At 36.3% G+C, this 26,831-nt stretch overlaps 1 protein-coding gene across 3 annotated transcripts in view; it reads right to left on the bottom strand.

Annotated features, from left to right (window-relative positions):
- LOC129263010 (uncharacterized) overlaps window positions 1-26,831 on the bottom strand; it is a 67,842-nt gene that overhangs the window by 16,734 nt on the left and 24,277 nt on the right. The window lies entirely within an intron of this gene.

Raw genomic sequence — 26,831 nt, 5'->3', positions numbered from 1 at the left:
CGCTTCGCTCGGGACTGATATAAAACAGCTTTCTTTAGCACATGTGGTATACTCCACCCCTGTTTTTTTTTTTTTTTTTACTCTTCACGTTACAGCCGCAAAGAATCCTGTTCACAGTGCGCGTACAGACGACAAAAAAGGAATCCAAAGAGAGAAGAGTGAAATATCATTCTCTGGACATCATGTCAAAATCTATCACAAAATTGTATTTTTGTATTAAAAAGGTCAAAAATTTTGCTCGCTCGCATTTTTTTAAAGATAAATTCTGTCCGATGCACAATATCTGGCCTTCTCAAAATAGTGTCGGCTCATTACGCCTGTTTATACCATATAATGTGACCAGGAAATATTTGGCTCTTGCCCGCCCCCCCCCCGCCCCTGGCCACCGACCCCTGTTACGCCGCTTCATATCATGGTGTGAAGAGCGGTCTGTCCCCTGGATAGGATCATCGGCAGTGGTTGGGCGATATCTTGAAGTTCACTAATTTGTGTCCCCTTATGATTGCGGCTAGTTGCGTGAAATCAAAATAGGCTATTATATACACGTCATACCCACACACCAGCCGAGTCTTTCTTACCGTTCTTTATTTTCAACCTCGGTATCCCGGTTGTGTTCCAGTGGCGTAGCTAGGATTTTTTTCCTGGGGGGCACTGGGGGTCCTTGCTTTGAGTCAGGGGGGCACCATTTTTATCCGGTGTGTACTTGTCACAAGGGCCCGAAATTATCTTCACCTATATTTTTCCCGATCAGTCACTTCTTCGTTATATTCTTATAAAACAGCATAAACATGAAATAATCTCATAAGCATTATAAAAAGTGCGAGCGCGAAGCGCGAGCGATTTTTTTTATTTGTTACTTTCATGTAATATTCTGGGCAATGTTATGTGTGATCCCGATCAAGATTCGTAAGTAACTAGATGGTTACTGCGAACGCCAAGCGCGAGCAGAAATTTTTATTAACTGTTCTAGCATTATCGAAAAGGGACCTGTTAAGTGCACTTATATAGGTACCCACGAAGATGGTAAATATTTCAATAATGCAATTTTTTTGACATTCCGACCTAAAAGAATGGTAATTCTAAGCACTTTTTGTATCAATAAATGGGATAGGTATGTAACGAAACAATGGATGCGAGCGCGAAGCGCGAGAGGAAAAAAATTGAGATTTTAGACCTAAAAGCGGGACACTATTCATATTTTGTAAATCATAAATAGGATATAGTTAATTGGGTATCATTAATTATGCTATCGTAAAGCGCGAGCAGACAATTATTTATATTCTGATGTGAAACTGGATAATTCAAGTAGATTTTAAATAAAGAACATGCATGCTATCGCGCATGTTTTAGATTTAGACCTAGAATCTGGGCATTCTGAATATATTTCTTTAATGGAACATTATGGAATACATGTAGACAATAGGAACTTGGCAAATCAAACAATGTGACCACGCAGCGTGAGCTTTAAAAAAAAATGCTGATATGTGGACAATAAAACGGACATTTTACAGAGCACTTAAATTTGTAAATGAAAAAAATATTGAAAGCTCGATGTCCGAGCTAATTATGTTTTGTATAATGACTTCAAAACTTGCTCCATATCAGCCTATTGAGCAAGATATGAATCTCATCGAACAGTCAATTCTGGCGCGAAGCGCAAGCAAAGATTTTTTATAGTAACATGAAAGAATTGTTTCTTTTTTGGCAAGTCTTCCCCTCACATTATTTCATTCATTCGTCTCCCTCCTCTTATTTTCTTCTTCTTTTTTCTTCTGTCTTTCTTCTTCTTTTTTCTTCTGTCTTTCTTCTTCTTTTTCTTTTCTTCTTTCTCCCTTTTTTTCTGCTCTACCAATTTTTTTCCAGGCGGGGCACCTGATGGGGGCACACCAAATCCCAGCCCCCCCCCCGTAGCTACGCCACTAGCTGTTGTGTTCTTAATTTCTTTCTTTTCCCCTCTTGTTTTTTCTGTTTTCTATTCCGATTTCATGTTAGCATTTTCGCATCCCGTTTATTTTGGCCTCTCTTCCTTCCCTTTCCCGCCTAAAATTTCCGTTCCACTTTGCCATCTCTTTATTTCTAACCCCTTTCTCACTTGTTTATTAGTAGGCCCAATTTCAGGATGATTAGATTTGTTTGATCATTCCAATTATTGGCCCTTTTCCTTTCTCCTTTCTTCCTTCTCTTTCTCATTGTTTGTCTCGCCCGCAAGAGGTGAAGGCGAGACTAAGAGATCCAAATGTCGTCCGCCCGTCGATTCCCAAAGAGGTACGTAAGCCGATTCTGCGGTGCAAGATAGACCAAAAGCCAATTCTTCATCGGCTTTTGGTTCTGAACCAAAAGCCGATGCACGTGCAAACAGGGTAATTTTCTTCCAAACGCGTACTGAATTGTTGCTCTCGAAATGTACGCGTGGGAACGTCTCGGGTTTAACCGCAAAGTAGTATACAAGCGACGCACTTGTGTTTCATGTGCGCCGACCGTATAGAAAACATCGCATACCGGCAACAGCATTCTACAAAGGCACGCTTGCCACCTGTCTTAGGTCGATGACATTGCTTTCTATTACAATTAGGTTTATTTTATACGGAGCCTTTAAAGGGATGGTCCGGGCTGAAAGCATGTATAGCTTAATGAATAGAGTAAAATTCACTGAGCAAAATACCGAAAATTTCATCAAAATCGGATAACAAAGTTATTGAATTTTAAAATTTAGCAATATTTTGTGAATACAGTCGTCATAAATATTCATTAGGTTGGCTGATGATGTCACATCTCCACTTGTTCTTTTGTATTTTATTATATGAAATTAGGTTTATTCAAATGTTTTCATCCAAGAACAAAAATGTAGAAAAATTGGATTGGCAACTGATTTAGTGCATTAAATATTTATTTGCTGCAACTTATTTCATTATAAGGGAGACATATTATTAGCACAAATATGAAATAATGTAAAAATTATGATTATATAAAATAACATAGGGAAACGGAGAGTGGAGATGTGACATCATCAGCCCACCTAATGAATATTCACGACGACTGTTTTAACAATATATTGCTAAACTTTAAACTTCAATAACTGTTTACTTGTTATACGATTGATGAAATTTTCGGCACATTGCTCAGTGAATTCTTCTCTATGTATTAAGGTATAAATATTTTCAGCGAGGACCATCCATTTTACATGTTTTAATTGCCATCGACTTGGCGAGAAACTTAATTATGCCATGTCGACATAATGTCGACATGGCGAGATACGTTATCTCGCCATGTCGACATATATGACCTTTTATAAGTCGACTTGGCGAGATATCGTATCTCGTCATCTTGGATGTGAACGATATTCACACAAATAACCATAACTTTTCGGCAGCCAATCATAGCTGATGACGTATCCAAGATCAGAATATTCTTGAACTGGTGCTGAATATTATAGGCCTATCTTAGCTAGACGAATACGCAATCCCCGGTCTTCTGTCTTCGTTTTCCAGACACCCAACAACAGGTTTGGAAAACGAAGACCGGGGACATGCGTAATGTCAATGGTAGTAAAATAGTTGCAAACGCCAGTTGAGTTGAGTCTGCTTGTACGTGATTGCACAGTATGGGGTGTATTGTATGCAAGTTTTCAGATTTAATGACAGTTTTCAGAATTGCAATGGCTGAATTCCGTGGGTGAAATATGTACATTATAATTGTCTATCCTTATTAATCATGCCCTAGCTAATAACGATATTCACACAAATAACCATAACTTATCCGCAGCCAATCATAGCTGATGACGTATCCAAGATCGGAATATCCTTGTACTGGTGCTGAATATTATAGGCCTATCTTAGCTAGACGAATACGCAATCCCCGGTCTTCTGTCTTCGTTTTCCAGACACCCAACAACAGGTTTGGAAAACGAAGACCGAAGACCGGGGACATGCGTAATGTCAATGGTAGTAAAATAGTTGCAAACGCCAGTTGAGTTGAGTCTGCTTGTACGTGATTGCACAGTATGGGGTGTATTGTATGCAAGTTTTCAGTTTTATGACAGTTTTCAGAATTGCAATGGCTGAAATCCGTGGGTGAAATATGTACATTATAATTGTCTATCCTTATTAATCATGCCCTAGCTGATAACGATATTCACACAAATAACCATAACTTATCCGCAGCCAATCATAGCTGATGACGTATCCAAGATCAGAATATTCTTAAACTGGAGCTGAATATTATAGGCCTATCTTAGCTAGACGAATACGCAATCCCCGGTCTTCTGTCTTCGTTTTCCAGACACCCAACAACAGGTTTGGAAAACGAAGACCGAAGACCGGGGACATGCATAATGTCAATGGTAGTAAAATAATTGCAAACGCCAGTTGAGTTGAGTCTGCTTGTACGTGATTGCGCAGTATGAGGTGTATTGTATGCAGGTTTTCAGTTTTATGACAGTTTTCAGAATTGCAATGGCTGAATTCCGTGGGTGAAATATGTACGTTATCCTTAATATCATGCCCTAGCTGATAACGATAATCACACAAATAACCATAACTTATCCGCAGCCAATCATAGCTGATGACGTATCCAAGATCAGAATATTCTTAAACTGGAGCTGAATATTATAGGCCTATCTTAGCTAGACGAATACGCAATCCCCGGTCTTCTGTCTTCGTTTTCCAGACACCCAACAACAGGTTTGGAAAACGAAGACCGAAGACCGGGGACATGCATAATGTCAATGGTAGTAAAATAATTGCAAACGCCAGTTGAGTTGAGTCTGCTTGTACGTGATTGCGCAGTATGGGGTGTATTGTATGCAAGTTTTCAGTTTTATGACAGTTTTCAGAATTGCAATGGCTGAATTCCTTGGGTGAAATATGTACGTTATCCTTAATATCATGCCCTAGCTGATAACGATATTCACACAAATAACCATAACTTATCCACAGCCAATCATAGCTGATGACGTATCCAAGATCAGAATATTCTTAAACTGGAGCTGAATATTATAGGCCTATCTTAGCTAGACGAATACGCAATCCCCGGTCTTCTGTCTTCGTTTTCCAGACACCCAACAACAGGTTTGGAAAACGAAGACCGAAGACCGGGGACATGCATAATGTCAATGGTAGTAAAATAATTGCAAACGCGAGTTGAGTTGAGTCTGCTTGTACGTGATTGCACAGTATGGGGTGTATTGTATGCAAGTTTTCAGTTTTATGACAGTTTTCAGAATTGCAATGGCTGAATTCCGTGGGTGAAATATGTACGTTATCCTTAATATCATGCCCTAGCTGATAACGATATTCACACAAATAACCATAACTTATCCACAGCCAATCATAGCTGATGACGTATCCAAGATCAGAATATTCTTGAACTGGTGCTGAATATTATAGGCCTATCTTAGCTAGACGAATACGCAATCCCCGGTCTTCTGTCTTCGTTTTCCAGACACCCAACAACAGGTTTGGAAAACGAAGACCGAAGACCGGGGACATGCGTAATGTCAATGGTAGTATAAAATAGTTGCAAACGCCAGTTGAGTTGAGTCTGCTTTACGTGATTGCGCAGTATGAGGTGTATTGTATGCAAGTTTTCAGTTTTATGACAGTTTTCAGAATTGCAATGGCTGAATTCCGTGGGTGAAATATGTACGTTATCCTTAGTAATATCATGCCCTAGCTGATAACGATATTCACACAAATAACCATAACTTATCCGCAGCCAATCATAGCTGATGACGTATCCAAGATCAGAATATTCTTAAACTGGAGCTGAATATTATATAGGCCTATCTTAGCTAGACGAATACGCAATCCCCGGTCTTCTGTCTTCGTTTTCCAGACACCCAACAACAGGTTTGGAAAACGAAGACCGAAGACCGGGGACATGCATAATGTCAATGGTAGTAAAATAATTGCAAACGCGAGTTGAGTTGAGTCTGCTTGTACGTGATTGCGCAGTATGGGGTGTATTGTATGCAAGTTTTCAGTTTTATGACAGTTTTCAGAATTGCAATGGCTGAATTCCGTGGGTGAAATATGTACATTATAATTGTCTATCCTTATTAATCATGCCCTAGCTGATAACGATATTCACACAAATAACCATAACTTATCCGCAGCCAATCATAGCTGATGACGTATCCAAGATCGGAATATCCTTGTACTGGTGCTGAATATTATAGGCCTATCTTAGCTAGACGAATACGCAATCCCCGGTCTTCTGTCTTCGTTTTCCAGACACCAACAACAGGTTTGGAAAACGAAGACCGAAGACCGGGGACATGCGTAATGTCAATGGTAGTAAAATAGTTGCAAACGCCAGTTGAGTTGAGTCTGCTTGTACGTGATTGCACAGTATGGGGTGTATTGTATGCAAGTTTTCAGTTTTATGACAGTTTTCAGAATTGCAATGGCTGAAATCCGTGGGTGAAATATGTACATTATAATTGTCTATCCTTATTAATCATGCCCTAGCTGATAACGATATTCACACAAATAACCATAACTTATCCGCAGCCAATCATAGCTGATGACGTATCCAAGATCAGAATATTCTTAAACTGGAGCTGAATATTATAGGCCTATCTTAGCTAGACGAATACGCAATCCCCGGTCTTCTGTCTTCGTTTTCCAGACACCCAACAACAGGTTTGGAAAACGAAGACCGAAGACCGGGGACATGCATAATGTCAATGGTAGTAAAATAATTGCAAACGCCAGTTGAGTTGAGTCTGCTTGTACGTGATTGCGCAGTATGAGGTGTATTGTATGCAGGTTTTCAGTTTTATGACAGTTTTCAGAATTGCAATGGCTGAATTCCGTGGGTGAAATATGTACGTTATCCTTAATATCATGCCCTAGCTGATAACGATAATCACACAAATAACCATAACTTATCCGCAGCCAATCATAGCTGATGACGTATCCAAGATCAGAATATTCTTAAACTGGAGCTGAATATTATAGGCCTATCTTAGCTAGACGAATACGCAATCCCCGGTCTTCTGTCTTCGTTTTCCAGACACCCAACAACAGGTTTGGAAAACGAAGACCGAAGACCGGGGACATGCATAATGTCAATGGTAGTAAAATAATTGCAAACGCCAGTTGAGTTGAGTCTGCTTGTACGTGATTGCGCAGTATGGGGTGTATTGTATGCAAGTTTTCAGTTTTATGACAGTTTTCAGAATTGCAATGGCTGAATTCCTTGGGTGAAATATGTACGTTATCCTTAATATCATGCCCTAGCTGATAACGATATTCACACAAATAACCATAACTTATCCACAGCCAATCATAGCTGATGACGTATCCAAGATCAGAATATTCTTAAACTGGAGCTGAATATTATAGGCCTATCTTAGCTAGACGAATACGCAATCCCCGGTCTTCTGTCTTCGTTTTCCAGACACCCAACAACAGGTTTGGAAAACGAAGACCGAAGACCGGGGACATGCATAATGTCAATGGTAGTAAAATAATTGCAAACGCGAGTTGAGTTGAGTCTGCTTGTACGTGATTGCGCAGTATGAGGTGTATTGTATGCAAGTTTTCAGTTTTATGACAGTTTTCAGAATTGCAATGGCTGAATTCCGTGGGTGAAATATGTACGTTATCCTTAATATCATGCCCTAGCTGATAACGATATTCACACAAATAACCATAACTTATCCACAGCCAATCATAGCTGATGACGTATCCAAGATCAGAATATTCTTGAACTGGTGCTGAATATTATAGGCCTATCTTAGCTAGACGAATACGCAATCCCCGGTCTTCTGTCTTCGTTTTCCAGACACCCAACAACAGGTTTGGAAAACGAAGACCGAAGACCGGGGACATGCGTAATGTCAATGGTAGTATAAAATAGTTGCAAACGCCAGTTGAGTTGAGTCTGCTTTACGTGATTGCGCAGTATGAGGTGTATTGTATGCAAGTTTTCAGTTTTATGACAGTTTTCAGAATTGCAATGGCTGAATTCCGTGGGTGAAATATGTACGTTATCCTTAGTAATATCATGCCCTAGCTGATAACGATATTCACACAAATAACCATAACTTATCCGCAGCCAATCATAGCTGATGACGTATCCAAGATCAGAATATTCTTAAACTGGAGCTGAATATTATATAGGCCTATCTTAGCTAGACGAATACGCAATCCCCGGTCTTCTGTCTTCGTTTTCCAGACACCCAACAACAGGTTTGGAAAACGAAGACCGAAGACCGGGGACATGCATAATGTCAATGGTAGTAAAATAATTGCAAACGCGAGTTGAGTTGAGTCTGCTTGTACGTGATTGCGCAGTATGGGGTGTATTGTATGCAAGTTTTCAGTTTTATGACAGTTTTCAGAATTGCAATGGCTGAATTCCGTGGGTGAAATATGTACGTTATCCTTAATATCATGCCCTAGCTGATAACGATATTCACACAAATAACCATAACTTATCCACAGCCAATCATAGCTGATGACGTATCCAAGATCAGAATATTCTTGAACTGGTGCTGAATATTATAGGCCTATCTTAGCTAGACGAATACGCAATCCCCGGTCTTCTGTCTTCGTTTTCCAGACACCCAACAACAGGTTTGGAAAACGAAGACCGAAGACCGGGGACATGCGTAATGTCAATGGTAGTATAAAATAGTTGCAAACGCCAGTTGAGTTGAGTCTGCTTTACGTGATTGCGCAGAATGAGGTGTATTGTATGCAAGTTTTCAGTTTTATGACAGTTTTCAGAATTGCAATGGCTGAATTCCATGGGTGAAATATGTACGCTATCCTTAATATCATGCCCTAGCTGATAACGATATTCACACAAATAACAATAACTTATCCGCAGCCAATCATAGCTGATGACGTATCCAAGATCAGAATATTCTTGAACTGGTGCTGAATATTATAGGCCTATCTTAGCTAGACGAATACGCAATCCCCGGTCTTCTGTCTTCGTTTTCCAGACACCCAACAACAGGTTTGGAAAACGAAGACCGAAGACCGGGGACATGCGTAATGTCAATGGTAGTATAAAATAGTTGCAAACGCCAGTTGAGTTGAGTCTGCTTTACGTGATTGCGCAGAATGAGGTGTATTGTATGCAAGTTTTCAGTTTTATGACAGTTTTCAGAATTGCAATGGCTGAATTCCATGGGTGAAATATGTACGCTATCCTTAATATCATGCCCTAGCTGATAACGATATTCACACAAATAACAATAACTTATCCGCAGCCAATCATAGCTGATGACGTATCCAAGATCAGAATATTCTTGAACTGGTGCTGAATATTATAGGCCTATCTTAGCTAGACGAATTGACGCGATCCCCGGTCTTCTGTCTTCGTTTTCCAGACACCCAACAACAGGTTTGGAAAACGAAGACCGAAGACCGGGGACATGTGTTATGTCAATGGTAGTAAAATTGCAAATTAATGTCAGCCAATTAAGAATTAAGGAAAAACCAGTTCACAGAATGTAATTCTGGAAAATGGAAAAACGGCATACTGGTCTAACTGGTCGAGTTCACTTTACTGGACCAGTTAAGAATTAAACTGGTCTGAAATTACTGGTCTAGAGTTAACCTTTAACTGGAAATTTGAAACTGGTCTGATTGATTACTGGAGTTTGTTACTTGTCTCAGTGGAATAGTGGTGAAAACTGGGAGACCTATCCCGCTTCAACTGGTCTAACTATACTAATTATTGACACAATTAGCAATTAACATGACTTCATTATCAGCTAATTAATGACATTAATGTATTCTAGATCAGAATATTCTTGAATTTGAGCTGAATAATAGAGGCCTTCATAATGACATTTATAAGTGGTATCTTAGCTAAACGAATGCGATCCCCGGTCTTCGGTCTTCGTTTTCCAGACACCCAACAGCGGGTTTGGAAAACGAAGATCGAAGACCGGGGACCCGTGCATTGTCAATGGGAGAACATGTGTCGGGTAAGGTCCAAAGTCCATTCTAACCCGCGCACGTGTTTTGTACACACTTTGCACTGCTTTGTACACACTTCGGGCGTGAACTACAAACGCTTTCACACGAGTGTGATATGAGTCCCCGGTCTTCGGTCTTCGGTCTTCGTTTTCCAGACACCCCCCTCAAAACTACACTACTGATTTTGACGAAGAAAATGTTGAAATACCCTGATAATTTTTAAAGTAACATATGAATCTATTCAACATGAAGTGTAATTTATTCACTGGTTATTGTACATGATATGTAGGCCTGTCAATATACGATCGAAAATACCCTTACTGGTTGAAAGGTTAAAAAGAATTTAAGCACTCCAGGGTAACAGGAAAATCAAAGATGGCTGCCGTAGGTTAAAAATCCACAATTCATCCATTACTTGATAAAGTGGCTTTAATTTGGTTTCTATTCATTGGTTTTAAGGAGTAGTACATTAGGCCAAGTTACAGGGATAGCCAGTGGTCTGGAATGTCCAAAAAACCAAGATGGCTTCAAAAAATTGAATCAAAGATGGTTGCTGATACCTAAAGCGGACGTAGCTCATTTCATATTAGCCTGGGGGATGTGATTTTAGTGTCAAAATCATTGGTTTCAAGAGTCTAATAATATTAGGACATTAGGACAAGTTACAACGACAAGTATGTCCGAAAATCCAATATGGTATTCAAAAATGACTCTAAAAATGGGTGCTGATACTTAAAAGTGGAATAGCTCATTTTATAATCTTCTGTGAGATATGATTTTGGTTCTAAACTATGATTTCAAAGACCAATAATACATTAGGACATGCTACACCATATACACGGACAGTCAGTGGTCTAGTATGTCCAAAATTTCAAGATTGCTTCCAAAAAAAGGTGTAAAACAATCTCTAATGTTGCTTGATCAATATCTGTCAGGGGAATATTACTTCAGTGTCTAAACCATAGTTTAAAGGGTGAAGTAATGTATTAGGAAAAGTAACAAGGACAATCAGTGGTCTGGTATGTTAAAAAAACGCAAGATGGCTTACAAAAATTGGGTCTAAAATTGACTGTTGTTACTTAAAAATTTACATAGCTCATTCTATATCCGCCTGTGAGATGTGATTCTGATATTTAAACCATGGTTTCAAGGGTCAAATAATAGATTAGGACATATTTTGTTCAATATCTGTCTGGGAAATATGATTTTGATGCCTAAACCTATGAGGCGCCGAATGTACCAATATTATATAGAACAATTATTTGTTATATAATCATTATTTATTAAATAATAACTATTATTTATATATAATTTACATTTTATTTGTAAATAACTACTATTATATAAAATATCATTTCTAATTATTTATATATAATTCCAAGTAATACTTCATTATTTGTAAATAATAATAGTTCGACATTCCATTATTTATAAATAATGATTATTTGTTTTTCATTATTTATAAATAATGATTATTTGTTTTTCATTATTTATAAATAATGATTATTTGTTTTTCATTATTTACAAATAATGATTATTTGTTTTTCATTATTTATAAATAATGATTATTTGTTTTTCATTATTTATAAATAATGATTATTTGTTTTTCATTATTTACAAATAATGATTATTTGTTTTTCATTATTTATAAATAATGATTATTTGTTTTTCATTATTTATAAATAATGATAATTGGTTTTTCATTATTTATAAATAATGATTATTTGTTTTTCATTATTTACAAATAATGATTATTTGTTTTTCATTATTTATAAATAATGATTATTTGTTTTTCATTATTTATAAATAATTTGTTGAGTTTTCCATTATTTATAAATAATGATTATTTGTTAAATAATGAAAACGTCTACTTCATTATTTATAAATAATTTTTTCGAGTGCACCATTATTCTCATTATTTATAAATAATCATTATTTAATGTTCGAGTTTTCCATTATTTATAAATAAAGATTATTTGTTAAATAATGAAATATCTACTTCATTATTTATAAATAATAATTTTGTTTCAATATCCCATTAATCATTATTTATAAACAATTTTTACAGTTTGCCATTATATACAAATAATCATTATTTATATACAAATAACCATTATTTATTAAATAATGCCATTATTTATTAAATAATGCCATTATTTATTAAATAATGGAAAACTCGCTATAACATGCAAATGTGGGACCGCCCATGATATGAATATTCATGATGCGATTTCCTTTTTCGTAATTTTTCTTCACAAATTTTTGTCCATTTCCTCTTCATAATGACATTTCTTGAAGCAATTTTCTAGGGATATGGTCTGATTGTAATATTCTTCATTTTCTATATAACTTCGTCTTCGTAGAAATATCAAAAAGTGTAATTTTATACGATTTTTCCTACAGTTCACAATCCCCATAGGCGCGCGTGTACGGTAGGGACAACCGGTGAATCGACGGAGTGCTCTTCATCGAAATACTACGTTGGTTGGTCCCCGGAAGTGGCGGGCGGAATTTAGCCCGAATCCTCGATGGAAGTCGATCAAGTGCATATGAGCTGAGAGAGTGAAATATCAGTGTACTTGTACAGGCCCTTCTACTTTTTATAAATATTTCTTGTTGCTTTTTTTGTTAAGTTAATTTTTCCTGGTGTAGAGATAAGTTTCAATTCTAATAATGCACTTCAAATACATTTTGGAGTGTCTGTTTGAGGCGTTTGGGGCGATTTCACCCTGGCCCCAAAATGCTCGCAACGACAATACGCGGGGCATGATGACCCCTAAATTTTTAAAATTCACCAAAAGTGTGCACGAAAGCCTTCGTATTTCACTTTTAAAACTCCAAAAAGTGCCCAAATGACAAGCTTGGTCGCTTCGCTGTGTCGCATTCAACTTGAGAACGTTTACGCGTCTGCTTCGATATATCCCCCCCCCCCTCCTCCGAAAGAAATTCTGTATACGGCCATGCTCTAAAGAGCCCGGCACATGGATTTATGTATACTTTCATTTTCATTATTTTTATCTCATTATCAACATGGCCTTACGCAGAATTTTTTCCAGGGGGGCCGGAGCATGACGCGCGTAAACTTTCTCAAAAAAATCTTGAAAGCGAGACAGCCACGGGACCAAGCCCAAATGACAAGCTTGGTCGCTTCGCTGTCTCGCTTTCAACTTGAGAACGTTTACGCGCGTCTGCCCCCACCCCCCGAAAGAAATTCTGTGAACGGCCATGCTCAAAAGAGCATATGGCACATTGATTTATATGTACTTTTCATTTTCATTATTTTTATCACATTATCATCATGGCCTTACACAGAATTTTTACCGGGGGGGGGGGGGGAGCAGCTAGGACGCGCGTAAAGTTTCTCAAAAAAATCTTGAAAGCGAGACAGCGACGCGACCAAGCTCAAATGACAAGCTTGGTCGCTTCGCTTTTTCAAGATTTTTATAAGAAAGTTTACGCGCGTCCTGCTCCCCCCACCCCCCCCCCCCCGGAAAAAATTCTGCGTAAGGCCATGATGATAATGAGATAAAAATAATGAAAATGAAGTATACATAAATCAATGTGCCAGGCTCTTTAGAGCATGGCCGTATACATAATTTCTTTCGGAGGAGGGGGGGGGAAGCAGACGCGTAAACTTTCTCAAGTTGAAAGCGACACAGCGAAGCGACCAAGCTTGTCATTTGGGCACTTTTTGGAGTTTTAAAAGTGAAATACGAAGGCTTTCGTGCACACTTTTGGTGAATTTTGTGATAATTTTCAATAGAAAAATAAGTTTTTAAAAATTTAGGGGTCATCATGCCCCCGTATTGTCGTTGCGAGCATTTTGGGGCCAGGGTGAAATCGCCCCAAACGCCTCAAACAGACACTCCAAAATGTATTTGAAGTGCATTATTAGAACTGAAACTTATCTCTACACCAGGAAAAATTAACTTAACAAAAAAAGCAACAAGAAATATTTATAAAAAGTAGAAGGGCCTGTACAAGTACACTGATATTTCACTCTCTCAGCTCATATGCACTTGATCGACTTCCATCGAGGATTCGGGCTAAATTCCGCCCGCCACTTCCGGGGACCAACCAACGTAGTATTTCGATGAAGAGCACTCCGTCGATTCACCGGTTGTCCCTACCGTACACGCGCGCCTATGGGGATTGTGAACTGTAGGAAAAATCGTATAAAATTACACTTTTTGATATTTCTACGAAGACGAAGTTATATAGAAAATGAAGAATATTACAATCAGACCATATCCCTAGAAAATTGCTTCAAGAAATGTCATTATGAAGAGGAAATGGACAAAAATTTGTGAAGAAAAATTACGAAAAAGGAAATCGCATCATGAATATTCATATCATGGGCGGTCCCACATTTGCATGTTATAGCGAGTTTTCCATTATTTAATAAATAATGGCATTATTTAATAAATAATGGCATTATTTAATAAATAATGGTTATTTGTATATAAATAATGATTATTTGTATATAATGGCAAACTGTAAAAATTGTTTATAAATAATGATTAATGGGATATTGAAACAAAATTATTATTTATAAATAATGAAGTAGATATTTCATTATTTAACAAATAATCTTTATTTATAAATAATGGAAAACTCGAACATTAAATAATGATTATTTATAAATAATGAGAATAATGGTGCACTCGAAAAAATTATTTATAAATAATGAAGTAGACGTTTTCATTATTTAACAAATAATCATTATTTATAAATAATGGAAAACTCAACAAATTATTTATAAATAATGAAAAACAAATAATCATTATTTATAAATAATGAAAAACAAATAATCATTATTTGTAAATAATGAAAAACAAATAATCATTATTTATAAATAATGAAAAACCAATTATCATTATTTATAAATAATGAAAAACAAATAATCATTATTTATAAATAATGAAAAACAAATAATCATTATTTGTAAATAATGAAAAACAAATAATCATTATTTATAAATAATGAAAAACAAATAATCATTATTTATAAATAATGAAAAACAAATAATCATTATTTGTAAATAATGAAAAACAAATAATCATTATTTATAAATAATGAAAAACAAATAATCATTATTTATAAATAATGAAAAACAAATAATCATTATTTATAAATAATGGAATGTCGAACTATTATTATTTACAAATAATGAAGTATTACTTGGAATTATATATAAATAATTAGAAATGATATTTTATATAATAGTAGTTATTTACAAATAAAATGTAAATTATATATAAATAATAGTTATTATTTAATAAATAATGATTATATAACAAATAATTGTTCTATATAATATTGGTACATTCGGCGCCTCATATAAACCACAATCATAAAACCATGGTTTAATGCATAAGAACAAGTTACAAGGACAGTCAGTGGACTGGTATGTTAAAACATCCAAGATGGCTTCCAAAAAGGGGTCTAAATTGACTGTTGTTACTTCAATATGGACATATAGTTCACTGATAATATACTATTGGGATATGATTGGTGTCTACACTAGTATTCAAAGGGTCAAGTAATATAAACTGTACATTTGGTCAATTTGAAAGGACAGTCAGGTGTCAATTGTGTCGAAAAATTCAAAGATGGCTTGAAAAATGGGTTTTTATAATGTTACTTAAAAGTGGACCTAGTACATTAAAAATAAACCTGGGGATGTTATTTTGGTGTCTACACTAGGATTTCAAGGATCAAATTATACTTTAGGACTGGTTACAATTGTCCATTTTTCCTGAAAATCTAAGATGGCTTCCATAAATGGGTTCTGAAAATGAAGACCATTACTTTGAAGTGGATATAATATCCACCTGTGAGAGATAATTTTGGTGCCTACATTCAAAATGCAAGCAGATAAGAGTTGGTAACAGCACCCATTAGTATGTAATTTTAAAACCTACCTTAGATTTTCGACAAAACTGAAAACTAACCATCATTGTTACTTGTCCTAATGAAAGTGATAGTGATAGAAGTCATTGTACATGCCATTTTGAAAACCCTTTTTGATTTTTAGGCAAAATGGACAACTGGATATCATTGTAACCAGTCTCAACTAATTTTTTTATATTTGAAACCAAAGTGTGAACACCAACATCGTTTTTCCTTGGTGGATTTTAAATAAATTATGTCAATTTTTAAGTAACAGACTCCGATTAGACTGCAATTGTTGGAAGCCATCTTGGATGTTTAGACACACTGGATTACTGACTGTCCATGTAACTTGTTCCAATGTACATGATGTATTTAATGACTTTTAAAACCATGGTTTAGATTCAAAATGATATACCCTTGGCAGATATTACACGAAATATGTCCATTTGTTAGTAACAGGGGCCATTTTATATTCCATATTTGGAGGCCACCTTGGATTTTTGGACATATTTGACCACTGACTGTCTTTGTAATTTGTCCTAATGTATTGTTTGACCCATTTAACCATGGCATAAACATATTCCAGGATATTAATCAAACTACGTGTTTTTTAATGTAGCAACAGCTATTTTTTACTCCATTTTTGGAAGCCATCTTGGATTTTTTGAACAACTGGACAACTGACTGTCCGTTTAATTTGTCATATTGTATTATTTGACTATTGAAACCATGGTCTAAACACCAAAATCATATATCCGAGACGGATATGAAATGAGCTATGTCCATTTATAAACAGTGCGTCCCACAAAAACGAAACCTAGATTTATCGGTGATTTATCATAAATTAATCACAAATACAATCTGACAATAGATAAATGACCTACCATTGTAAGGCTTAGAATATCCTCTATAATCTGATATTACTTAAATTATTCCTCTTTCACGCATGAGTGAGCAAAAAAAAAATTAAGAGGGGATGCCAAACATTTTTTTAACAGGCTGTATCTGGATTTCAAAAATAAAACCACATGTTTCAAAAGTTCAACATCTGCTCTTTTATTTGATACTTTAATCACACAAAAAAATGGTCAAGGAGTAAAAAAGTTATGTTCCAAATTAACGTGTTTTCATGCTATCGCATGGTTAACAAAATATTTAATGCATGGCTGATCATCAACAAAACGGAGTGTCGAGTGAGTTTGAACGCTAGCCTATAAAACCTCTTCATTTTATGAAATTATTGAAATTCAAGCCTTATTTCAAATAACCAGAACCTATTTCTTGACCATTTCTGTCAATTGAGGTATCAGTTTAAAGAACAGATATTGAACTTTTTAGAAATGTGGTTTTCTTTTTGACACCCAGATACAGCCCGCAAAATGAGGGAACATAACTGTTTTACTCGACCATTTTTTTTTAATTAAAGTATCAAATAAAAGAGCAGATATTGAACTTAAACTTTTTGGTATCCCCTCTTCATTTTTTTTTGCTCACTCATGCGCGAAAGAGGAATAATTTAAGTAATATCAGATAAAAGAGGAGACTCCAAGCTTTACATTGGTAGGTCATTTGTCTATTGCATTGTGATTAAGTTATGATGAATCATCGCTTAATCTCGGTTTCGTTTTTTCTGGGACGCACTGTATATCAACAGCCATTTCAAACTTCATTTTTTTGAAGCCGTCTTATAGTAGGGTGGCTAAGGGTCAATTTTTTGGATTACCGTTACAGAGCGGATAAAAGCACCATTTTTGGCACAGAGCTTCCTAATGGACTAACTTTTGATTTTAGAAGGGGAGCCACCCAAACCGGGTTCGTCTTCGACCGTTGCCATGGCAACGGATTAATTTCTCAAAAACCACATATATACCCCTGTAAATGGTAAATAAACATGGTATAAATCATTCAATTTATCAATTTCAAGCTTCCAATTAATTACAAGTGAAATTTACAAATATTTGAGGTCATCAAAACAGTTCCAATTACCCCGTTGCCATGGCAACCACTCATTATTCACCTAGAAAAGACCAAATTTTTATAATAAAATTGTAGATTTTGACTTTTCTTTCATTTACCCTAACTTACCCTAACTTATGGTGCTTAACATATTATAGCAGTGCTCATTTCTATGTATATATATCATCTTAGGCCATTGCCATAGCAACCAAATATCACCTAAATTGCTTTAAAATAACATGATGAAAGAATATGATGACGTAAAATACAAACAAAAATTACCTCATCTACATGCGTAAGGTTTGAAACAGTCATTTAATGTTTGACACATTCTACGTACAGTAAGCATTCCACATGTGTTCATTAGAATGGCAAAACTTGATGTAACCTTGGTAATGCTAGAGTTCAATATTAAATATTTGTGTCAAATTCCCCGTTGCCATGGTAACAGCAATTTTTTTCTCCAGAAAGGTAAAAAATTCTTCAAAAACATGCAAAATCTGATCTTTCTCTCATTTCTGCTAATTTTAGAGTACTATAGTACTTAACAGAGGAGTGGTTGTTTCTTAATATTTAGATATCATCTCAAGCCATTGCCATGGCAACGAAATAACCCCTAATTTGCCTAAAAATATGACACAGTGAGAAAGATGATAGTTGGGGAAAAATGGCCTCATCTACATGTACATACCTCGTTTGACCCACTCATATAATATCTTATGCAAATAACAGTACATGAAAGTTTTCTGCATCGAGTTCATTGGAATGATAAAACTTGATGTTGCATTGGCAACGTTATAGTTAAATAATAAATACTTATGTTTTAAATGCCTCGTTACCATAGTAATGGATCAATTTTCCAAAAAAGTACAAATTTCGATTAAAAAACATGTAGAATCTGCATTTTCTTTCATTTCAACTAATTTTAGGGTGCTTAACAATAGAGTTGCTTGTTGCTACATGTGTAAATTTCGATCATCTTCAGCCATAGCTGTGACAACCAAATAACACCTTACCCCTAAAATAAAATACCAAGGTGAAAAAGTTAATGGTGGAAAAGCAACAAAATTACCGACACTGTAATCTACATGCCTAAAGTTTGAGACACTGATTTAAGATGACTAAATAAACACTCACCGAATACTCTTGGCATTTTGATTCAGGTATTCCTGAAAATAACTTCATTTGCAGAGGGGAGAGCAATTCAAATTTGCACGGGTAAATGTGCAGTTAGAGCAGTTTCCTCTGCATGAACACTTTATCAGTTCCCTGCATGCTTTGGAGACCTCTGGAATTGTCATCCATACTGGAGTCCAAGACCCTGCATTCATGGTCCACCCATAGTCTTCTGGAGATGGTATCGCTTGTTGAGACTGAGTACTTGTTGTCCAGACTCCTGCTTGATATACAGCTCTCCGAATATGCTGAAGGAGTGCATTCTGAGTAGGAGGCAGTTTGTCTATCGTACGATTCATGTGACAGAAGAGATGTTTCCTCACATCATTGACTTGACTCAGACGACTAGACTTGTCATACATAACTACCGTTAGTCTCTCCAGCATTTGGAAAGTCTCAGACTGAGGATCCAGCATTTGGAAAGGATGTTTGGCTAGGAAGGTGAATGCCTCTGTTACCTCTTCAAAGTTCTGCCAAGCTTGCCAAGCTAACTTCTTCCCCTTTCCACGAAATGCCGATGTTGTGTCACATCCTGAATAAGCATGGAATACAGGGAGTCCTTGGCATTTTGATGGACCAAGATTTTGGCAGATGGAATTTATAGTGTAATACCTGTACTTCTTTCCCATTCCAAAAGCCACCCATATTTCTGCTATAGGTCGAATTTTCAGAAGCTCATGGAATTTACCAATAATTATTACCATGACATCAGTGTCTACTGTTCTCACCATTAGTTTCTCTGCTCCTTGTTGAAGTGCGTGAACCATGTGGACGATTATCCTGGTGTCTGCCTCTTCATGGTTGCATTGATCCATTCTATATGAGCCTGAAGATGATACATTTTCCTTTGAAGTTACATTGACACTCTTTTGCTGGCCAGTTGAACCCCTCGATCTTTGCTGTGAGGAAGTCAAACAGCTCTTGCTTGTTTCGTTCATCTCGTAGAAACCCCATCCAGTTACTTGGTAATTTACTTTGCCCAGACACTTTCCTCCGAACATCAGTCCCCCTCTTATCTCGGGTACTCTCTTTCAAACTGCCTGCAATGTACGAGTCCCATACCAGATCTAACCTCTCTGTGTTTCTTAGCTGTTTCTCAAGATATGGCAGGAAGACATCTTCTGCATAGTTGTCAAATGTACAGACACCCATCACAGGAAGAGAATGTGCAAGAACAGCTCCATCCAATATCTTGCAGCAGAATTTTGAAGGTGGATCCTGTTGCTCTGGCTGCTCAATACATTGCAACAAATCTGACTTGGTACCAGGAAGGTAGAGTTTGCCGAATTCGGAAAGGGAAGGAGGGAATGGCTGCACTTCATGAGCGAAGAATTCGTCTAAGTCACCTTGGCGACTCTGCATAGAAATGTACAGTTGACCAAAGAGGGACACATTGTTCTGAAGAACTTTGATTTTCTTCTCCTTCTTCTGGGTTGTCTTCTGTCGACCTTTTCTAAAGAGTGCTAGTGAATTCCTCTTGATTGGGTCATGGATGGATTGAGTCCCCTCAACAAGCACTTTCGTGACAAACTCTTCGTACTGTTTCTTTCCAGTGTCTTCCCACCTTTGCACAGTATTCACAACTGAGTCATCTGCACATATTCGTGTGTCAAGAGTAATGAGGTCATCAAATTCATCCAGAAATTGATTTCCCATGTTTTGGACCGTGTTAGTCAAGTTGGTGACGTTTGGAGTATGTCTTGTTAGCTGAGGGACTTTGATCATGGTGCTTGTGTCCGTTTGGTTGATTGTCTCCTTCTGGTGCGTAATCTTCTTGAAACTCCATGATCATCCTTGCTAGCTCTGGTCCTGAAAACATCCATCTCCTCAAGGCTGCAGGGTTTTCGAAGATCCCTACTGCCCCACCCGAACCTTTCACAGTTTTGTTCTCCTGCTCATGAGCCTGGTCGAATGGAATTGCAGAAAACTTGTTGGATGTCTTGGAAAGAACCCAGTTACCCGCATTCTCAAACTCCTCCTTGATTCCATCTGGCAGTGATTTCATGTCACGTATGTGTACTGGTGTCCATCTGGCGTAATTGGTATGGTCAAAGGCAAAGAAGAGTGGAGTGAGTTCTTCTAAAACTCTGACATACATTTGGAAGTTCCTTTCTCTGTGTGCCCGGATGAAGATGAGAATGAGAATTTCATATCTCCTTATTTGCTCCCAGTACTTGAATGTAGGACTTTGCTTCATCATTTGATCCTTCCAAACTGCAAATGGAGTGTCATCACTTTGGCCTGATCTGAACTGAAAAGCCTCCTCTTGCAACTTATTCAATGCAATGAGAGTGACTTGATGTGCATTGATGTGATCTTGTCTTCATGAGATGTGAAGCTTTCAGACAAGAATCTGCTACTCCAGGAGATGCCACTTGGGCATCGGCTAAAGCTGTTGTCCACCCAGAGCATTCGAGGATATCACCAAGTGTGCTCCAAAGAGCCATCTCTGTGTGCAGCCCACCAAGCATAACCACATGTTTATTTTCACCATGGGTCTCTGGCCATTTCCATTGCACACATTTTGCCAAGGCGAAGAGAGGCTGATCAAATGTAGTCACAGGAATTTGTCCTGGATTGAGATATTCAATAGCATGTTTCTGGACGTCCATTCCATGCTTTATCATAGCTGGTGTTGTAGACTTCTCACAAAACAAAGGGAGAACTGCATGTCTGGCTGGCAGGTTTTCTTTTTGTGACTGCTTTGATGAGTGATAACTAGCCCATGTGATGGTATCATCATGGTCGATTTCATCCTTCTCTAAAAGAGACTCTGCATGCTTTATCCATTCATTTTCTTCTTCAAATGCATCACCTAACGTGGCATCAATGGAATACATGTCGCGTTTTGGTACACTCACTGAGCTTGTCTTGTCTTCAAAGCCACTGCTGGAACAGATGCGTAACTGTCTGGAATATGAGATCTTTTTTTTCCAGTAGGTGGTATCTTGATTGGTGGTCTTCTTTCCCCAGGTTTATCTTCAGATGGCAACTGGAACAAGCTTATTCCTGTCCCATGAAATGAAGTTACAGCAGTGGTTGAACTAGGATTGTGGTCCAGATTGTCTAAGGCCCCAACTGTAAAAATGCCTTTCCGGAGGGATGCAGGAACAACAACACCATCTTCTTCAAAGCGTTCAGAAGCTGCTGTTGCGATCCAGTCTTCGATTTGCAGAACACGCTCATATGAAATGCTGATACCCATGTTGTAAAGCTGTTGGATAAGCTTCTTGCTTCTAGTCTGTGCATGCAAATTGATGCCAATGTAGATGGGGAGTGGCGGCTCACAGTCAGTATCATGTCTCGTATTCTGTGAAGAGGATGTAGGCTACACTATCCTTTCCATCATGTAGCAAAATGAGGTCATCATGATTAGAGGTCAAGCTTAAAACTCCTCATTTCTTTATATATACTTCAGCAAATAAATGTGGTTTGAAAACTCATCAAAGTTCTATATTCTATCTCAACTTTCTTTTTGATAGGCTTTGATATATTTTTGATAGATTTTGATGGTGAAATTTTAATACCAATGGGCATATAGAAAAAAAAGGATTAGGGGGCATGGGCAGGGCCCCTCCCCTAAAATAAGTAATGCAGTCCTAATGTCTAATGATGTGCAGTAATTTATGTATAATAAATGCCTTAGTAACTGAAATGGATAGAGAAGTTATTCAGATGGGCATGAAATGTATTTCCGTACTGTGGATGGGTCACCCCCTCCATGCATGTCTACCCCATTTCCAGTTTTGGTGGCTCCCCTTCTAAATCAAAAGTTAGTCAATTGAGGAAGCTCATTTATTTTTTATTTGTCATGGCAATTCCTACATTCAACAATAAGCATATATGTTTCCACCCTTAATTCAATGGAAATGAAAAAAAAATCAGATTCTACATGCTTATTTTTTTCTTCAAAAATTGAACTTTTCTAGGGAAAAATGAGCCATTGCCATGGCAATGGGACATTTGAAACATTATTAGGGTATTTGTTACTTAACTTTAACAGATGATATATATACATTTAGAAACAAGCACTGCATGTTACCAAGGCAACATGCATGCAGTATTATCATTCTCGTAAAATCAATGAAAAACACTACCATGTACTATTTACATTATAAATTATATGAGGGGGTCAAATGAGGTATGTAGATGAGGCCATTTTTTCCCCAACTATCATCTTTCTCACTGTGTCATATTTTTAGGCAAATTAGGGGTTATTTCGTTGCCATGGCAATGGCTTGAGATGATATCTAAATATTAAGAAACAACCACTCCTCTGTTAAGTACTATAGTACTCTAAAATTAGCAGAAATGAGAGAAAGATCAGATTTTGCATGTTTTTGAAGAATTTTTTACCTTTCTGGAGAAAAAAATAGCTGTTACCATGGCAACGGGGAATTTGACACAAATATTTAATATTGAACTCTAGCATTACCAAGGTTACATCAAGTTTTGCCATTCTAATGAACACATGTGGAATGCTTACTGTACGTAGAATGTGTCAAAAATTAAATGACTGTTTCAAACCTTACGCATGTAGATGAGGTAATTTTTGTTTGCATTTTACGTCATCATATTCTTTCATCATGTTATTTTAAAGCAAATTAGGTGATATTTGGTTGCTATGGCAATGGCCTAAGATGATATATATACATAGAAATGAGCACTGCTATAATATGTTAAGCACCATAAGTTAGGGAAATGAAAGTAAATGAAAGAAAAGTCAAAATCTACAATTTTATTATAAAAATTTGGTCTTTTCTAGGTGAATAATGAGTGGTTGCCATGGCAACGGGGTAATTGGAACTGTTTTGATGACCTCAAATATTTGTAAATTTCACTTGTAATTAATTGGAAGCTTGAAATTGATAAATTGAATGATTTATACCATGTTTATTTACCATTTACAGGGGTATATATGTGGTTTTTGAGAAATTAATCCGTTGCCATGGCAACGGTCGAAGACGAACCCGATTTGGGTGGCTCCCCTTCTAAAATCAAAAGTTAGTCCATAAGGAAGCTCTGTGCCAAAAATGGTGCTTTTATCCGCTCTGTAACGGTAAAACCCCTTAGCCACCCCACTATTAGGGTTCTGGACCCATCAGACCACTGGCTGTCCTTGTAACTAGTCCTAATGTACTACTTCACCCTTAAAACCATTGCATAGAAACCAAATTAGAAAATAAATGGAAAAAATAGAAAATAAATTATCTTGAATTAAGCCACTGAAATGAGTTGTTATTTGGTTGTCATGGCAATGTCTTTAAGTCTTAAGTTATGTGTATATCAACAGCAAACATATATATGCTTTGCCTCCTAAAATTAGTGGAAATTTATGACAAAATGCAGATTCTAAACTGTTTTTCGATCATATTTTGTACCTTTCTTGGGGAAAAAAGGATTCATTGCCATGGCAACGGGCAATATGCTACATTGATATTTATCATTAAATTCAAGCATCACCAAGGCAACCTCAAATTTCATCATTCTAATAAACTAATGGGAAACACTGTATTTTTTTCCAAAATTAAATGACGGGTCAAACCTTGTGTTAACTATTATGAATTGCATTTCCACCTGTCCATTAACGTGTCAACCATATTATTTTTTTGTCAAATTATATAGTATTTGGTTGCCATGACAATGGCTTTAGATGTTATTTGAATGTTAACAGCAAAGCTATACATTCTTACCCTAATAATAGGAGAAATGAAAGAAAAATCAGATTATACAGTCTCTTTTTATCAAAACTGGTACTTTTCTTGGGTAAATGAGCCGTTGCTATGGCAACAGGCGATTTGGAACATTGATATTTATCGTTGAATTCAAATATTACCAAGGCAAAATCAATGTCTCTCATTATATTTAGTTCATGCAGAACACTCACTGTATTAAATTTCCTCTATATTAATTGAGAAAGTTTAACCTTATGCATGTACATTAAGATATTTTCATTGTATTTTTCACCTGTCCATAACCTTGTCATTCATGCTGTTTTTTTAAATAGATGTTATCTGGTTGTCATGGCAATGGCTTAAGATGTTATATTTATAAATTTAGTCACATACATATCTCGATTAGTACCTTAAAATTAGGGAAAATGGAATGATGATCATACATGTATTCTACATTTCTATAAATATTTTTACCTTTCTAGAGGAAAACAAGCTGTTGCCATGGCAACAGGACCTTTGCATGATTGTTGCTTTGTAAATTTAATTCAAGCATTACCAAGGCAACATAATTTTTATCTTCATAAAATATTCCTGCAGAACACTTTCTGTATTTTTTTGTTCAAATGAGGGGGTCAAAACTTAAGCATACAGTTTAAGTCAATTCCAATTGTATTTTCCACCTGTCCATTGTCTTGTCAACCATGCTATTTTTGTAAATTAGAAGTTATTTGGTTGCAATGGCAATTGCTTCAGGTGTAATTTACACATTTGGCAAAGAAAATATATTTGTTTTGCACTGTAACATTAGGGGAAATTAAAGATAAATCATATTCTACAACTTTTTAATCAATTTTTTTTATTTTTCTGGTGAAAAACAAGCCGTTGCCATGCCATGGGTGATCTTGAATATTTCTAAATTTTATGTTTATTCAATTGGGAGCCTGAAAAATTATAATTTTGGTAGTTTATATCATGTTTATTTACCGCTTACATGGGAATGTATGTTATTTTGGAGAAAGTATTTCATTGCCATGGCAACGGCCGAAAATGGCATTTATAAATTCACCTCCCATCTTTAAAATAATTTCTACGGCATATATACTAATATTTGTGAAAGTTTCATGCTTTAGTCAAAATTTGTACAATTGTTGTGTTTTTTGGAGCTTATCCGCTTTACTACATGTATAAGGAGATAAGGGAATATCCCCCGATTTTCTCCATTAAAATTCTCAAAGGATCGTAATTACCTAATTGCTAATTTTATCCAACTTGCTATTATGAACAATGGTATTTTATGTTACAACCGAGTAAAGCGAGAAGGTAAAAAAAAAAGAATATCCACATTATGAGGTCACTATACCTTAAGAAAGATCATTATTACAAACGATCAATATTTGGAATAACATACAAAAATTATTCGTGAAATTGCCAATACCCCTACGTTTAAGAATACCTGAAGTCATATTTCTTTAATGCATGCTTTATTTTGTTTGTATGGTTTATGATTATGTTGTCTTATTATTGTATTCAATGCAAATTCTTGTAAAGCGCTATGGTACAATCGTAAATAGCGTTTCTTAGATACAAGTATTATTATTATTATCATAAATTTGTCAGGCTACCGGCAAAAACGGAATATGACTCTTTTTGGCACTTGACTTTGTAACTCTCCGAACAACCAACATAGTCTCAGGTTTTTACTTTCCACATATACGTATGTGCTGTCATCGGATACAGCTTACGCTGGTACAAATTAAATTTATACATTCGACCATCTCGTTCATTACAATGACGGAATAAATACCTCTACAAATCTGGGCTATATTGAAAAACTCAAAATACATTTTGAACTATAATATAATTCCGTATCTTGATGTACGAGAAAGGGCTGAGCGGGTAAGAAGGACTTTGTGATGTAATAGACGTATAACTTTGCATTAATATACCTTATGGCTCCTATTTCAATTAATAATTTTCAAATAACCAGCTGTCCAGGTGAATTTTAACTATGAGCGAGGAAAATTCTTAAAAGTACCTCAACCACTTTGCTTAACATGTTTGCCGAATATATTTTGCCTCCAGTCTGCACATCCTGTATCGTTATAAATGCGAGCGATGAAAAACGGAATTAGGTTTAATTTGAAATACTTTATACATATTATACTACGTGTAACCTACTACATATTGG

This window comes from Lytechinus pictus, chromosome 6 (genome assembly GCF_037042905.1).
Source record: "Lytechinus pictus isolate F3 Inbred chromosome 6, Lp3.0, whole genome shotgun sequence".
NCBI classification, from domain to species: domain Eukaryota; kingdom Metazoa; phylum Echinodermata; class Echinoidea; order Temnopleuroida; family Toxopneustidae; genus Lytechinus; species Lytechinus pictus.
Note: the sequence above shows the minus strand (reverse complement) of the source record. Positions and strands in the feature narration are given on the sequence as shown.